The 15,784-nt window shown below is 50.2% G+C and overlaps 1 protein-coding gene across 4 annotated transcripts in view; it reads left to right on the top strand.

Annotated features, from left to right (window-relative positions):
* Positions 1 to 15,784, top strand: part of ZHX2 (zinc fingers and homeoboxes 2) — a 174,330-nt gene that overhangs the window by 48,815 nt on the left and 109,731 nt on the right. For 2 of the 4 annotated variants that reach the window (XM_022553987.3, XM_022553984.3), the window contains exon 2: positions 3,201 to 3,337. The exons of the other annotated variants lie outside the window; for them this stretch is intronic. The gene's annotated coding sequence lies outside the window, so the exon portion shown is untranslated. The remainder of the gene's footprint in view (positions 1 to 3,200; positions 3,338 to 15,784) is intronic. 4 annotated transcript variants of the gene reach the window in all.

Below are 15,784 nucleotides of genomic sequence, written 5' to 3'. Positions count from 1 at the left end.
AAGAGAAACTTATTAAATGGTGCACTCCAAGATTTTGAGATTTATTGTTATTTCTCCAAAGAGAAGTCAGTAGGCATGTCTATCCCAGCATTATTTATACGGTAGAAAATTAGGAAAAGAAAAACAATGTCCAACAAGAGGTGAATGATAAAATAATTCAACGATTAAATAAATTCATTCTTAAGTAAATAAGTAGTAGAAATCCTTAAGTCAACAGCATGTCTATTAAGTAATGTGATTCTTTTCAATGTTAAATGAAAAATGCAGGATACATGTTGTACATAGAGTTTTTATCTTTTAAAAAACAGACACACAGGGCTTCCCTGGTGGCGCAGTGGTTGAGAGTCCGCCTGCCGATGCAGGGGACAGGGGTTCGTGCCCCGGTCCGGGAAGATCCCACAGGCCGCGGAGCGGCTGTGCCCGTGAGCCATGGCCGCTGAGCCTGCGCGTCCGGAGCCTGTGCTCCACAACGGGAGAGGCCACAACAGTGAGAGGCCCGTGTACCACAAAAAAAAAAAACAGGCACACAGATGGAAACATAGCAAAATGTTAATGCATTTAATCCTTAGACGTGGAATCAGAGATTATGTTTCCTCTTCTATTTCTAAATTTCCGACAATGGAAATTTTTCTTTTTTTTCTGATCGTAGAAGTTAGATGTCAAAGCAGGAAACTATCATATACACTCGTTTCTTTTTTTCTTTGTTTGTTTTCCTTCCTCTTTTAATCTCCTTGCATGAGAACATCAGCTATGCTGTCAGTGGAACCGTCGGTGTTCTGCCCACCAGATACTGTATTGCTAGCAGGAAACAGAAAGCTGCAGGGGTATAAGGACGAGACCCGATGCTCCTAATTCCCCTCACCCATCATTCCCTCCTCCGTGAGTCCATCTAAACACTTCTTGAACTTGTTTATATTTTTAGCTGCTACAGCCTCTCGGGCCCAAGAAGTTCCCTGTGTTTTCCACCCTCGGTGTGAAGTGGCAGAGGCCTGCGCAACGGGTATCCTTAGGTGACCTCCTTTAGACTCCAAGGGTCCTCCCTGGTTTTGCATTTCTAGGACTGAGCAAACAAAAGAAGAACGGTGACTACACATTCACAATTAGCCAAGCACACGAAGAGACAGCATCGATTTTGTAGACTTGTTGAACTTGGTGTTGGAGGAGACCTCAGAAATTGTTTAGGCCAGTGTCTTCCTGAAAGTCCACATAATGGGAGCCAGTATTCCAGAAACCAGTGGAAGTTGTACAGTACCCAGGATACAGTGGCACTGGCTGCCTAAAAATATTGTGGTGTGGTAGGGGGTTTGGGGGGTTGTTTTGTTTTCGCTCTGGGCTGGAAGTGGGTGACAGTTGTTACTTTGGGGATTTTTGGTTTGTTTTTTTTTTTGCGGTACATGGGCCTCTCACTGTTGTGGCCTCTCCCGTTGCGGAGCACAGGCTCTGGACGCGCAGGCTCAGCGGCCATGGCTCACGGGCCCAGCCACTCCACGACATGTGGGATCCTCCCGGACCGGGGCACAAACCCACGTCCCCTGCATCGGCAGGCGGACTCTCAACCACTGCACCACCAGGGAAGCCCGGTTACTTTGTTTTGATCAGAAACTTTGGCACTTACACAAATGCTTTGCTATTTTGTTAATGGAGAAACTAATTACTGTATGAGAGACAAAATCTTTTAAAATTGGGGGTGAGAGAAGGTGGACATTGCTGGGACTCAGCTAACTTGGGCCCACCTGCGAGGTGGTGAAGGCAGGAATATCCTGGCATGCCTGATGGATGAGAAAATGGACTGGAGAGCAGCTGCCTGACCCCAGCTAAGCAGGCTGGTGCGTGGGGGCAGTGGCCGAGAATCCAGGGTGTCTACCCTGAAGGCCTGGGCTGCCTCCAGGACACCCAATCTGCCTATTTCAACCAAGTCCCTGAGTTGTGTTTCCTGTACTGCGAATAATTCAGCAGACTTTGAATTTTTGCTCCAAATGTGATCTTTCTTTCCAGACTCAGGCCTGGGTCTAGAACATGATTATTGTAATTGCCTTTCTAGATCCTCCCATATTTCCCAGCTGTGGAATACTGACTCGCAGGTTCAGAAGATTCCAGTAGGAAAGTAGGTGGGCTCTGGAATCCGACAGCCTGGGTTCAAATCCTGCCTCCCCCACCCACCAGACCACGATCCCAGGTGTAACTTCTCTGAGTATCAGTTTTCCCAACTGTAAAATGGGAATAATGATAGTATCTGCCGTAAGGGTCATGGCGAGGATTGAACAGCGTAATGAATGAAAAGTGCTTGCCCGGTTCCTGGTGCCCAGTACATACTCAGTAAAGATGAGTTGTCACCCTCAACACCATCATTGTTATTATCAGTTTTCCATGGAAAGACCACAGCCATGACCCAGAGCCAGCTTTGAACCTATTTTGCTTGGCTGGACCAGGGGCATTCACTCTGCTAGCTGTGTTCTTTGCTTTATCCTCCAGGGGAAAACGATCCACCAGTTCCTTATTCACCTGGTACCCATTTTAAAGGCCCTGAGAGCTGACGTGGTATGATCAAGGTCACACTGCTCCTAGGGGCAGTGGGAGAAATTTCCCGTCTCGAGAGGTCTTCACTCTGCAGTGCCCTGTTCCCTCTGGACACCTCCTTGGATCCTCCAGACCAGAAGAGGGAGAAGCAGGAGAAACAAATGACCAGATGCTCGGGAGCCCTAGTTTGGATCGCTGTTTCCTGTGCGCCTGCCCCTTGCTTAGTGTCTTCCCTTATTCAGTAGATCTCGGTGCCGCTTTGCGTGGAGCTGATGCTTCCTGTTTCACTTTCCTCCCCTCCTGACTGTGAAGGAACCGCCAACCCCACCTGAGAGCCTTGGTCCCTGGGGTGGATGATAGACACGCTGGGGGCCTGTAGGAGGGCCAGGAGTCGGCTGATGGCTTCTGGCTGGTTTGAAGCCCTTGTCCCCACTATGCTTGTCCTGGTGGGGCATTACAGGAATCCTCTGAGGCACGTGCCCCCCTGAAAAGGCCCTTCCAGGTCTCTAAGTCCCCTCTGACCAGAAGCCTCCCTACCTGGATCAGCCACTTCCTGAGCACACCTTTGAGATGTAGACATTCTGGGGCCACAAAGCTGAACGAGCTTTGCTTCCTGCCTTCACGGGTGGGCAAAGTCAGGCCCAGACTGTGAGCCTAATGACCGGGGATTCTTGTACCCACAGGGTTTTGGGGGCCGGTGTTCCAGGCAGAGCGGCGCCCGAGCAAAGGCACTGAAGCGTGACCTTGCACTCGGCGTGGAGCTGAGCGCTTCCTTGTTCTCCATTTGCCTTGAGTGTGTTTCTTCTGCCTCAGCTAGATGGTAAGTGCTTCTAAGCAAGAGGTCATAGTGAGCCCTGCTCCTTCTTCTCTAGCCCCTGTGCTTGTGGGGGTGATGGACAGCTTGGAAAACACCTTCGCCTGAGTCATCGGCTGCTGACCTGCTCGGCAGCTTTGTGACGTCAGATTTTATGCCCATTTTACAGATATGGCAACTGAGGCCTTGAGAGGGTGACTTGATGGCTCAGCTACTCAGTGACTGAGGCTAGATTTGCACTCAGGTCTGAGGTCTGACTCCAACTCCTCCCTAGATCTCACCCTCATGGTCAACACTGAGGGAATGCGCGTGGATTCAGTGCTCAGCGCAGAGAGAGATGCTGCGCTGGCTCTGGAAGGGAGACCCCTGGCTCAAGTCCCAGCTCTTCCAAGCATGAGCTGCATGGACTTAGAATAGTCACTTCTCTTTGGAGCTCAGTTTCCCTGGATGGAAAATGAGAAGATGGTAGGAGATTCCATCTCATAAATCTATAGAATTATGAAAACTTTGGTCTTCAGTGCTTTCTTACATCTCAGCACCCCCAGCTCTGCCAGGCCTGCACTCCTAGTCCCTTCCCCGGAACCCCCATCCCTGGGTCTCTCCCAGCCTCTGTGCTCCCCTCTCCCCAACAGACCCAACCTCTAGCTCAGTGGAATCACCTGAGGAGCCTGTTAAAATGCTGACTCCCAGGCAGCTTCCCAGAACCTGATGACTCTGAGTCCCTGGGAGATGGGCCCAGGGACCTGCATTTCTCCTCTAAACACTCCCAGGAAATTCTGCTCATCGGCCAGACTTGGCAGGCATTGCTGAGCTCAATGGTTCTCCAGCTTTGGCAGGCATCAGAGTCACGGGCCGGGGGTGTGAGATGACTGGGCACCACCCCCAGAATTTCTGATTCAGTAGTTCAGAGTGGGGTCCACAAATGCGCACTTCAAACAAATTCCCAGGTGATGCAGGGAACCACACTTGGAGAACCACTGCCCTAGCTCATTTCCCGAGCCAGCCAGCAAAGGCATCTTTACTCGTGGGCGACGGCCGGGGTGGAGCAGTCCTGTCAGCGCATGAACTTTTAACAGAGACCTTCGAAATTATTGAGATATTATAATAACAGCTACCATTTGGTATGATACACGCTACATGCCAGGCCCTGTGCTAGATGTCTACGATCCATGTCTCTCATTATTATATAGGGTTTGCAGATTCAAAAACAAAGGATGAGATTAAGCGATCGTCTAAGATTGCACTTGCTACAAATACCACGAGGACTTTCTAGAGGGAAGCTTGGGCTATTTTCTTTACCCCACGAGGCCTGTCTTTGTCTCTGCCTGGAGTGTCAGGAGAGTTTCCAGCCAGGTTCAGAGAGGGGTCACCACCCAGGTTGGGGGTGGGATTTTGGGTTGGAGAAGGCTTTCATTAGTTCCCCACAAATTGTACCCTGCCGGTGGTGGCCCTTGGTTCACACCCGCGGGACAGCCTGCTTGCTGCTCGTCTCGTTTCACCCACTTTGAAGGGACCCCTCGTGTAAGCGGGGACCGTTGCAGCTCTAGCAGGCTGAGCTCCTGGGGTGAAAACGGTGGTCTGCTGCTGGATCCCAGCCTGCTGGGGTTCTGCGTGGGTTCTGGCCTGGCCAATGTTCTGTTTGCCTGTAAGCGCCCTGGAATAGTAGAACTGTTGGTGCTGGATCCCAGGGAACAGATAGACATGGAGAAGGTTGAGTCGTGAGTTCAACTCTCCCAGCTGGTGCGTCTTAGTGGGGGAGCTTCTTTCCCTCTAACATGTGAAAATTGGCCTGTTGTTTAATAGGAAGCTCATTGATTTGTGCAAACATATAAAACACAGAGTAACTAGGAAATACAAGTGGCCATGAGGGCTTTTTCCACACTTAGCTCTTTAATCTTACCATTCGCCAACACAGACACACACACACATACAACACAGATCATGCTTGTGTGTGTGTCGTTTTGTTTTGTTTTCAGTTATTTTTATGTCTGGCAGGGATCTCAAGTTTTTCAAGCCATCCATACCTTTTTGGCGGCATCTCCTACTTCTACCTGTTCTCTTCCCTCTGCAAAGAAAAGGAAGGAAGGGAGAGAGGGAGGGAGGAAGGGAGGGAGGAGGGAATAAACGAAGGAACTGCCCTCAAACACTGATCCATTGGCGTGGCCATAGCCCCCCATACAGTGGCTTCGGCGTGCTACCCTTTCCGTTTTAAGAGGACAGACATGCATAGGTCCTGCACAAGCTCTGTCCGCACCCTTGAAGGCAGCTCGGTGGAGTCTACTGACATTGGAATTGGCGTCGAAAGTGAATAGCTCTGGTCCAGGATCTTTCACTCAACCATGGCACCTTCCCCCAGCCTCCCATGGCCAGTCTGACTTACCCGTCTCCTCAGGGAGGTGGTGATAGCAAAAGAGATCGTGGGGGCTTCCCTGGTGGCGCAGTGGTTGGGAGTCCGCCTGCCGATGCAGGGGACGCGGGTTCGTGCCCCGGTCCGGGAAGATCCCACGTGCCGCGGAGCAGCTGGGCCCGTGAGCCGTGGCCGCTGAGCCTGTGCTCCGCAATGGGAGAGGCCACAGGAGTGAAAGGCCCGCGTACTGCAAAAGAAAAAAAGAAAAGATCATGGACCTGAGAGCATCCCTCCAGTCTGAGAGCTGGATGAAATTCTAGGAATCTAGATGTTTTACTTTACTGATGAGAAACCCGAGGCCCGGAGGGAGGAGGTAACTTGCATGAAGTTGCACAGCGAGTTTGGGGGCACTAGAGAACTGACAGTAGAAGGAGGGTATTGCCCTGGTGGTCCTGTTGCTATTTCCATGTGGGTGATTGTTTGGCAAACAGTGAGTGAAGTGACAGGAAAACTTCTCTGGGAATCTCTCTGGCCAGAGCACCTTCTCTGCCTCTCTGTCTCTCAGACACACACAGACACATGCATGCACACACACATTTCTTGCTGTAAATAACAAAAAGGCAGTGACTACCCTTTACAGGAGAGACTTATACACTTTTTCACTGATTATGGGGAAACCTGTTGTTCATCGTCTAACTTTGCAAGATAGAACGAAAGTCTCGGAGGAGTGAAGCTTGAAGTTAAGGAGAATCTACTGCCCCAAATCCCTTGCATCCATAGGGCTTGGTGGCCTTGTACTTGCCTAAACCCCCATCTCCCAATTATCCCTCTTCCCCTTTCACAGATAGACACATTCCTGGTTCTCCTGCCTGCAACACACATAGGGTAGAACAAAAGAACATGGGCTATTAAAATAGACAGAGGATTGGACATTTCTCATTAGCAGTGTGCCCTTGGGTAAGTTACTTAACCTCTCTGAGCTTCACCTTCCTCGTCTGGACAATTATAACACCTCTTAATGTTGCTGTCAGGATTAACAAAGGTAAAGCATTAAAAGTGTTTAATACAGGGACTGGTACAAAGTAGGGGCTTAATAAACGTTATCTGCTGCTACTGAAAACGTTGGAGAGATGTTGAAGATCACATTCTTGCATCACTTTCGTGAGAGAATGAACTGGTTCATCATTTAAATGAGATCTCTCTCTAGGCCTCTGGCAATCTGACTGCATAGTTAATACTTTGATTTTCTGCCCTGGGAAGAACAAATATTGTCGAGGTTTTAAGCACACCATAGCTGGGCTGTTATCTTTGGAATACCAAGATGCTGGCATGGTAGTTTTCAGTACTACCTTGTGCATATAAATATCCTTATATCTGAAAAGGATATAAAATTGCAAACAATGAAAGATATTAATGAACTGGAAACCATGAAAACAAGAATCAAAACACAAAAGCCCAATTATAATGGAATAGAGGTTACACTGTACTGCATTTTCTGGTTTACAGAGCAGTTCTAGGCATTCCCCACCCCTAGTGGCCTCACAACCGTCCTGGAAGGTAAGTATGATTCTGCCCATTCCTCGGGGGAGAGAAGACAGTTTCAGGCTGATGCTGAGTGGGAAAGACAGTCAGGAACCGCATCCCACTGGGCCTTGTAGGATTTGGTAAAGAAATTTGGATTGTTCTGAGTTCAGTGTGCTTAAGCAGGAAAGTACTGCAATCTTATGTACATTTTTAGAAGATCTCTTGGTAGAGAGGGGAGAGAGCAAAAGTGGAACCAAGGAGGCCACTTGGGAGGTGGCTTTGGAAGTTCAGGCAAGAAATGATAACAGCGCTAGCGGAGATAAAGAGAAGGTGGGTCAGAGAGTGGAGGTCACAAGATGGCCTTAGGGTGGGTTGGCCGTGGATGTTGATGAAGAGGGAGAACCAAGGATGGCTTCCAGCTTCCCAGCGGGTTGATGGGCGGTTGACGGTGGGGACGTCTGAGGAGGAACAGGTTTCAGAGGTGGGGGGGAGGGGCGAATCAGGGGCTCTACTTGCATTTGTTTTTGGAAGGAGGGTATCTTATTCCAAACACTGGGCCTTCTGATGGCAGAGAGCAGGTCGTATTCACTTGCTCCTGGGCATTGAATAAATGCTTTATGTGAGCTGGGTGCACTCAGGTCCACCCCCGGGCAGCCGGTCTGTGAAAAATGCCGCCGATGGCAAGGTGCTGTGTTCCTTCTGCCGCCAAGGAACCAGAAAGCCATTAATGACCTCTTCTGAGAACGTTGTGGCCCGTACAAGAAACAAACAAAAACCCCCATGTCTTGCCTTCTCGTGTTTCAGGCTTTGGGTAACTTTTTCTTTTGCCAGTCTCCATGGGATCTTTCCTCTGCTAATGCTTGAAAGTGATGCTTTTTTTTTTTTTAATGTTGTGCTCAGGCCTTAAATAACCTTTACCCTGAGGTAGATGAAGCCTAGTAAAATGCTAATAACATCGACAGCGATAATGAGCTTTGGTGGAGTGTCATTTAATTAAAAGACCTCTTTTATATGCATTATTTGATTTTAGCCTCCCACAATCTCTGAGGTGAGATAAACAGCATGTTAAGCTCTGAGAACCGGAGGCCTACAGTAGCCAAGAGTGTGTAAAAGTGACGTAACTATGGCATGGCTAGATTAAGAGTTGAGGTCCTTGGAACGGGGCTGGCCGGTGAACAGTAGCTATTGTTGTTTGTATGGTTAGTTTCTAGGTAGAGAAACTGAGGCACAGTGAAACTGCGTCGTACACTCTCAGCAGTGGAATCAACTCCGAGCTGTGTAGGATGTGCGGTATTTCTGGATGCCACGCTCAGAAGGGATCCGAAGTGAGCCAGGAAGGCTGCTGCCGGGCCTGGATCCCTTTGAAATTCTCCTCCCCCATCTCCCCCTTCTCTCCCTTGCAAGTCCCCATCCCCTGTGAGGTGGGTTGAACACACCATCCAGGACTGCTCGGAGCCTGTCCCCTCCCTGCCTCCTGCCCCGGTGCCCCCGGCCGCTCATCACGCGGGCCTCTCACTGTTGTGGCCTCTCCCGTTGCGGAGCACAGGCTCCGGACGCGCAGGCTCAGCGGCCATGGCTCACGGGCCCAGCCACTCCGTGGCATGTGGGATCTTCCCAGACCGGGGCACGAACCCGTGTCCCCTGCATCGGCAGGAGGACTCTCAACCACTGCGCCACCAGGGAAGCCCGGCCACATTCTTTGAAGTGGGGTTCAGACCCCGCCTCCACCTCCTCCTTCCCTGACCCCCGCCCTCACGGCACCCTTCTCCAGCCATCCCGGGCCCCACCCCTACCATCGCAGGTGACTCCGCAGGTGTGAGTCTTGGCTTCCGCATTGGGTAGAGGGAGACAGAGGCCTTGCCCTGTACCTTGTGACTCTCCAGCTCCCATGTGCCTGGCCAGGGCCACGCCCAGAGCAGGTGCCATGACATTATACAACTGACTTTTAGAAAACAATAAAAATAATCATGCCCAGCACCCACCTATGCAAAGGGGTGGTGCGTTCACCCAGGTCATCCCTTTGGGAAGTTCCCAAGGTGGCGCCCTGGCTCGGAACCCCGAGACCCCCAAGAACATTCAAGAACGTCCCCCAACACCGCACTGTTCTCCTTGGTGTTGGCAGATCTCTGCCCTTTGAGGGTGGCTCCACGGCTCACATCTGTGGAACCAGGACTGACGCCCTTTAGAAATACAGTTGTCGGGGAAAGATGGTCTGAATCAGGGGCAGTTAAACGATAATGCGCCCAGTTTTATGCGTTGCCTTGTAACCTGACTCTGAAGACAGCTCCAGAGGAGGGCTTCCACACATGTCTTGGGCATCGTGGAGATGAACGTGCAGGCTCTGCCATGGGGGCCTCGTTGAGACAGTGGTTCGCTTTGGGCAGGGTCAGTTCTGTGACTGTGTTTAAAATTTGTCCTCAAAGAGGAATGAACGAGTGAGTGTGTGTTTGATCGGAAGAACACGTGTGTTGTGCTTGTGTACGTGTGTGCCTTAGGGGAGAGAGCAGGGGCCTGCTGAGCCCCCTGGGCCCCCAGAGGCCAGCCAGCCCCGGGGGAGACAGCCCTGGTTTTTTTTGTTTTTTGTTGTTTGGTTTTTTTTACATCTTTATTGGAGTATAATTGCTTTACAATGGTGTGCTAGTTTCTGCTTTATAACAAAGTGAATCAGTTATACATATACATATGTTCCCATATCTCTTCCCTCTTGCGTCTCCCTCCCTCCCACCCCTCCAGGCGGTCACAAAGCACCGAGCTGATCTCCCTGCGCTATGCGGCAGCCATAGCACTCATCCCTTTGCCACTTGCCTCCCTTTCTCCCAGCCCCCAAATTTGTTCCAGCCCGCTGGCTCCCTCCAGCGACCTGAACGTAATGATTGTATTCTTCATAAATAGAACACCTCCCCCTGCCCCCGATTCCCACCCCAACCCCAAAACTAACTGCCCTCCTCTCATTAGGTGCTCTAAGGACGCGGTTCTGTGTGGGAAGAGGCCTGGGCCCTCTTCACAGGCCCTGTTTGTTGCAGGTCCCACTGTCTATCTCTCTTAAAATGATGAAGCTTTGACAAGGCAGGAGGCGCGGTGGCTGCGGGGGCGGGGGGGAGCGGAAAGGGAGGGAGGATGTTTTCCCTGGATTCCCAATATTTGGGTTTTGTCCGGTAAAATATTTTCCCGGGCATCAGTGGGAGAGGAAATGGACAATCTCTGTTTCTTCAGAGACTGATTTTAGCTGCTGGCAGAGGTTCAGGGGCAGCCGGTGTACCCTGCCCCAGCACCCCTCCCTTTTCAGTCCTCGTGTCCCTGGTAGGGAGGTAGCCAAGAGGTTTTCAGTGTCAGTATCACAGAAGGAGGAGGCGGTTTTGAAATCCAGATCATATGCCGTTCCTGAGTGACTGCTGTGAATCTTGGTGCCACTGAAATCTGTTGACTGAGGCCGCCAGCCCGCCAGGGTGTCTCTGGGGTCACTTGTACATGGACCCAGCAGCTGTAAACTGGAATCACCAGATTGGACGGGATTCCCAGCAAAGCCCTGGATGCATGTGGTGGCTGCCAAGAAGCATTAGAGGGTCTGGACAAGAGCCTTTCTGGATTTTTCAAAGTGGAGAGGTGGGGATCGAGAGTGGGAAAGGCATCCGGCCTCCCTGCTAGAGACTCAAGGGAGCCTGGTACTGCCTTTCACCAGCTGTGTTCCTCGGTGTGGCCTTGAGGCTCTGACCTCCATTTCCTCCTTGGAGACACAGGGCGAACAATACTCACCTACCGAGTGAGCCGCTCTGGAGGCAAACGTTGCCAGCTGTGCTCCTTGCTTGCTGTGTGACGTTGAGCAAGTTACGTTAATATCTCTGTGCCTGGTTTTCCTTGTTATGTTGGTTTCCTGTGATTGCTATAACAGAGGACTACAAACTTGATGACTTAAAACAACAAAAATTTGATCTCTCGCAGTGCTGGAGGCCAGAAATGCAAAATCAAGAGTTAGCAGGACGCGGCTCTCTCCAAAGGCTACGAGAAAACCCTTCCTTGCTTCTTCCAGTTTCTAGAAGTTGTTGGTATTCCTTGTGGCTGTATCACTCCCAACTCCACCTCTGCCTTCACATCACCTTCTCTTCCGCCTGTGGGTTTCTTCTCCAGGTGTTTCTTATTAGGGTACTTGCCATTGAATCCAGGGCCCATTTGGATAAGCCAGGGCGATCTCATCTTGAGACCCTTCACTTAGTTACACCTAGGAAGACTCTTTTCAAATAAGGCCACATTCGCAGATTCTGGGGGCTAGGACATAGACATATCATTTGCGGGGGAGGGGGCACAATTCAACCCACTACACTGGTTTATTAAATGAGGATGATAATGGAGATCCCATTATGGAGACTACACAAGTTTATACGTCTAAAGTCCTTTGAGCCGTGCCTATCACACAGCAAACACTCAGTGTTTGCTTTTGTCATAATCCTCAGCAAGCCATCATTTCATCATCACCATCACCATCACCACCATCACCACCGTCACCATCACCACCATCACCACCCCCATCGCCACCATCACCACCCCCATCGCCACCATCACCATCACCACCATCACCACCACTGTCACAACTGTCACCATCACCACCATCACCATCACCACCATCACCACCGTCACCATCACCACCATCACCACCCCCATCGCCACCATCACCACCCCCATCGCCACCATCACCATCACCACCATCACCACCACTGTCACAACTGTCACCATCACCACCATCACCATCACCACCATCACCATCATCACCATCATCACCATCACCATCACCACCATCACCATCACCACCCATCACCATCCCATCGCCACCATCACCATCACCACCATCACCACCACTGTCACAACTGTCACCATCACCACCATCACCATCACCACCATCACCATCATCACCATCACACCATCACCATTACCATTATCACCACCATCACCATCACCATCACCACCATCACCATCACCACCATCACCATCATCACCATCACCACCATCACCATTACCATTATCACCACCATCACCATCACCATCATCACCATCACACCATCACCACCATCACCATCACCATTACCATTATCACCACCATCACCATCACCACCATCACCATCACCATTACCATTATCACCACCATCACCATCACCACCATCACCATCATCACCATCACCACCATCACCATTACCATTATCACCACCATCACCATCACCACCATCACCATTACCATTATCACCCCCATCACCACCATCACCATCACCACCATCACCATCACCATTACCATTATCACCACCATCACCATCACCACCATCACCATCACCATTACCATTATCACCACCATCACCATCACCACCATCACCATCATCACCATCACCACCATCACCATTACCATTATCACCACCATCACCATCACCACCATCACCATCATCACCATCACCACCATCACCATTACCATTATCACCACCATCACCATCACCACCATCACCATTACCATTATCACCACCATCACCATCACCACCATCACCATCACCATCATCACCACCCCCATCACCACCATCACCATCACCACCATCACCATCACCATTACCATTATCACCACCATCACCATCACCACCATCACCATCACCATTACCATTATCACCACCATCACCATCACCACCATCACCATCATCACCATCACCACCATCACCATTACCATTATCACCACCATCACCATCACCACCATCACCATTACCATTATCACCACCATCACCATCACCACCATCACCATCACCATCATCACCACCCCCATCACCACCATCACCATCACCACCATCACCATCACCATTACCATTATCACCACCATCACCATCACCACCATCACCATCACCATACCATTATCACCACCATCACCATCACCACCATCACCATCATCACCATCACCACCATCACCATTACCATTATCACCACCATCACCATCACCACCATCACCATCATCACCATCACCACCATCACCATCACCACCATCACCATCACCATCATCACCACCCCCATCACCACCATCACCATCACCACCATCACCATCACCATTACCATTATCACCACCATCACCATCACCACCATTACCATCACCAACCACTGTCACAACTGTCACCATCACCACCATCACCATCACCATCACCATCATCCCTAACATTTGTGAAGAGGCTTCCCAAACTGAACACATCTAAAACCAACTCTTGACTCGTATTCAACTTCTCAGTAAATAATCCTGGTTTCCTCTTTTTCTCTCACACCTCATTCCATCTAAGTCCTGTCTATTCTGCCTTCAAAATATATCCCCAGTGTGACCACCATCTTTCAGTACCACCACGTTGCACCCCTCCAGGGGACCCTTCCCATTTTGGTGGCTATGAGTGGCACCTCTGGAGTCTTATATTCAGCACCGTGGTGCTGCTTCCTGCCACCTCCACCCCCGTCCCCCGGTTCAAGCCCCATCGTCTCTCACGTGGGTCACTGCAGTCACCGTTGGCTGTCCTCTCAGCTCATCCCTTAGCTGCCGCCCCTCCCTCACTTCATGCACACCCCCCGACCGTCTCCTCTCCTCAAAACACAGGTCAGATTGTCACTCGCCTGCTCCAAACCCTCCAGTGGTTCCCCCGTCTCACTCAGAGCAGAAGCCAAAGGCCTCATGGTAACCCCCAGGCCCACGTGATCACCTTCCTCTCTGCCACCAGCCTTGAACAAAACACCCCCCCCCACACACACACACACTTGCATCTGTGCTTGCTACTTTCTAAGCCTAGAACACTCTTTTCCCAGCTATCTTTGTGGTTTTCTGCCTCATTTCATTCAGTCTGTGCTTAAAAGACACGCTGTCACGGAGGCCTTCCCTGCCCACCGCAGGGTCATAGCTCAGCCGGCATCCCCACAGATCTCCATCCTCTCAACCTGTCTTTTTCAAAGCACAGCTTGCTACCTGGCGCCGGATGTTTATTTGCTTGTGGCATTGCGTGCTTTCCCCCATCACACTCGAGTCTGTGAAGGGAGAAACTCTGTTTTGATGGCTGCTGTGTCCTCAGCCCCAAGCACATGTTAAACACATGAGAAGCACTTTCTGGACAAGGGAATGATTACGAGCCGGGCTCTGGCTCTGCACACATCCTCCTGGTCTCCCAACAACCAGTGATGTCGGTGTTGTCACACCCTCATTTTGTCCGGGGCACAGAGACAGTAAATAAATGTCCTGGGCTACCCAACGAGGGAAAGGCAGCAGCAGGATCTGAACCAGCTCGTCTCCTGCCAGAACCCAGTTTCCGAATCACCATCTGTCATGAGACAGAAACGAGAGACTGTGGTGACAGACCTTTGGAAACGGAAACGCACGACATGAATGTACCAGGACGACAATAGCCGAGCCCAGCACGTCTAAGCTGATTGCTCCAAATTTGCTCTGGGTCTCCTTCCTGTTTCATTCTTTAAATTGTGAGAGCTTTTTGCTGCCTCCCCTGATGGTACAACGTGAGGGGGTAAGAAGGGTGTCCATGAGGCACTATTGCTCTATTCAGTTACTGTCAGACTTCAGTGGCCCGGAATGTTCTGGAAATGGGGCATGCAGGCTGCGTGAATGTGCCCTTTATTCCAAAAACAGGTCAGTCCATTTTCCGCCTTTAGTAAACATGGTGTGTTGATAAGAATCAAATATTTCAGCGTGGGACCATGCAAAGATGCACTCTGAGCTCCACCACTGAGATAACCTGTACCCTTACATAGTAATAGTACCCCTTAGTCCCTGAGTCTTGCCAGGTGTTAGAGACATTCCAAGTGCTTTATGCATATTAACTCGTTTAGCTCCCCAACCAATCACGGGAACAAGTACACTTATTAACTCCAGTAATCCTAGTCACAGAAACACAGAGATGTTGAATAACTTGACCAAAATCATACAGCTCATGATCGGCAGAGCCAGGATGTGAACGCGGGCCGTATGTCTCCTGAGGATGGGTTTTAACCAGCTCTCTTTTGTGACTCTCAGCTTCAGCTGTAAATTGTGGGGAATGCATTCAATCGTATTTTCAGCTTGAAAAAACTATGCTTGTAAGGCTGAGAACTTGGTAGTACTTTTGAGTCATTGGTATGAGTGCAAGAAGTATAGGTGACTGGGATGCAGCAGGATTAAGGCTATCACAGGAAGGTCCGCGATCCGGGCTTCATTTCCATCAGGTTCTCTCTTGTGTCTTGCTGTCCTGTCATTTGCTACTTTTCTTGCCTTGATTGTTTGCAGAAATAAGAGCCCACAGGTGCTCATCTACCCCCAGACATCTTTCCCCTCTGTGTGATAAAAAAAAAAATCTATGAAACCCATATGGTCCTCTGGTGTTGATTAACTTTAAAAGCACTCTCACATCTCTGTTCTCACTTGATTCACATAGAGACCCTGTGTGGACAGGCAGGGAGAGTCCCATTTTACAGACGAGGAAATAGAGGTGGAGAAGGCTGATCTTAAGGTTGCATTTATCTCCTCCTGTCTCCTATGAGTATTTCCTGGGTCCTTCCTCAGGGTTTTTCTTACTTTACTGTAATAATCTTAGCAAACAGAGTCTTCG

The sequence above is a fragment of the Delphinapterus leucas genome, chromosome 17 (assembly GCF_059928025.1).
Source record: "Delphinapterus leucas isolate spDelLeu-1000000601 "Yukka" chromosome 17, BTC_Dleu_Yukka2, whole genome shotgun sequence".
In the NCBI taxonomy this organism is placed as follows: Eukaryota; Metazoa; Chordata; class Mammalia; order Artiodactyla; family Monodontidae; genus Delphinapterus; species Delphinapterus leucas.
The sequence above is the reverse complement of the archived record's forward strand: the minus strand, read 5'-3'. Positions and strand labels throughout refer to the sequence as shown.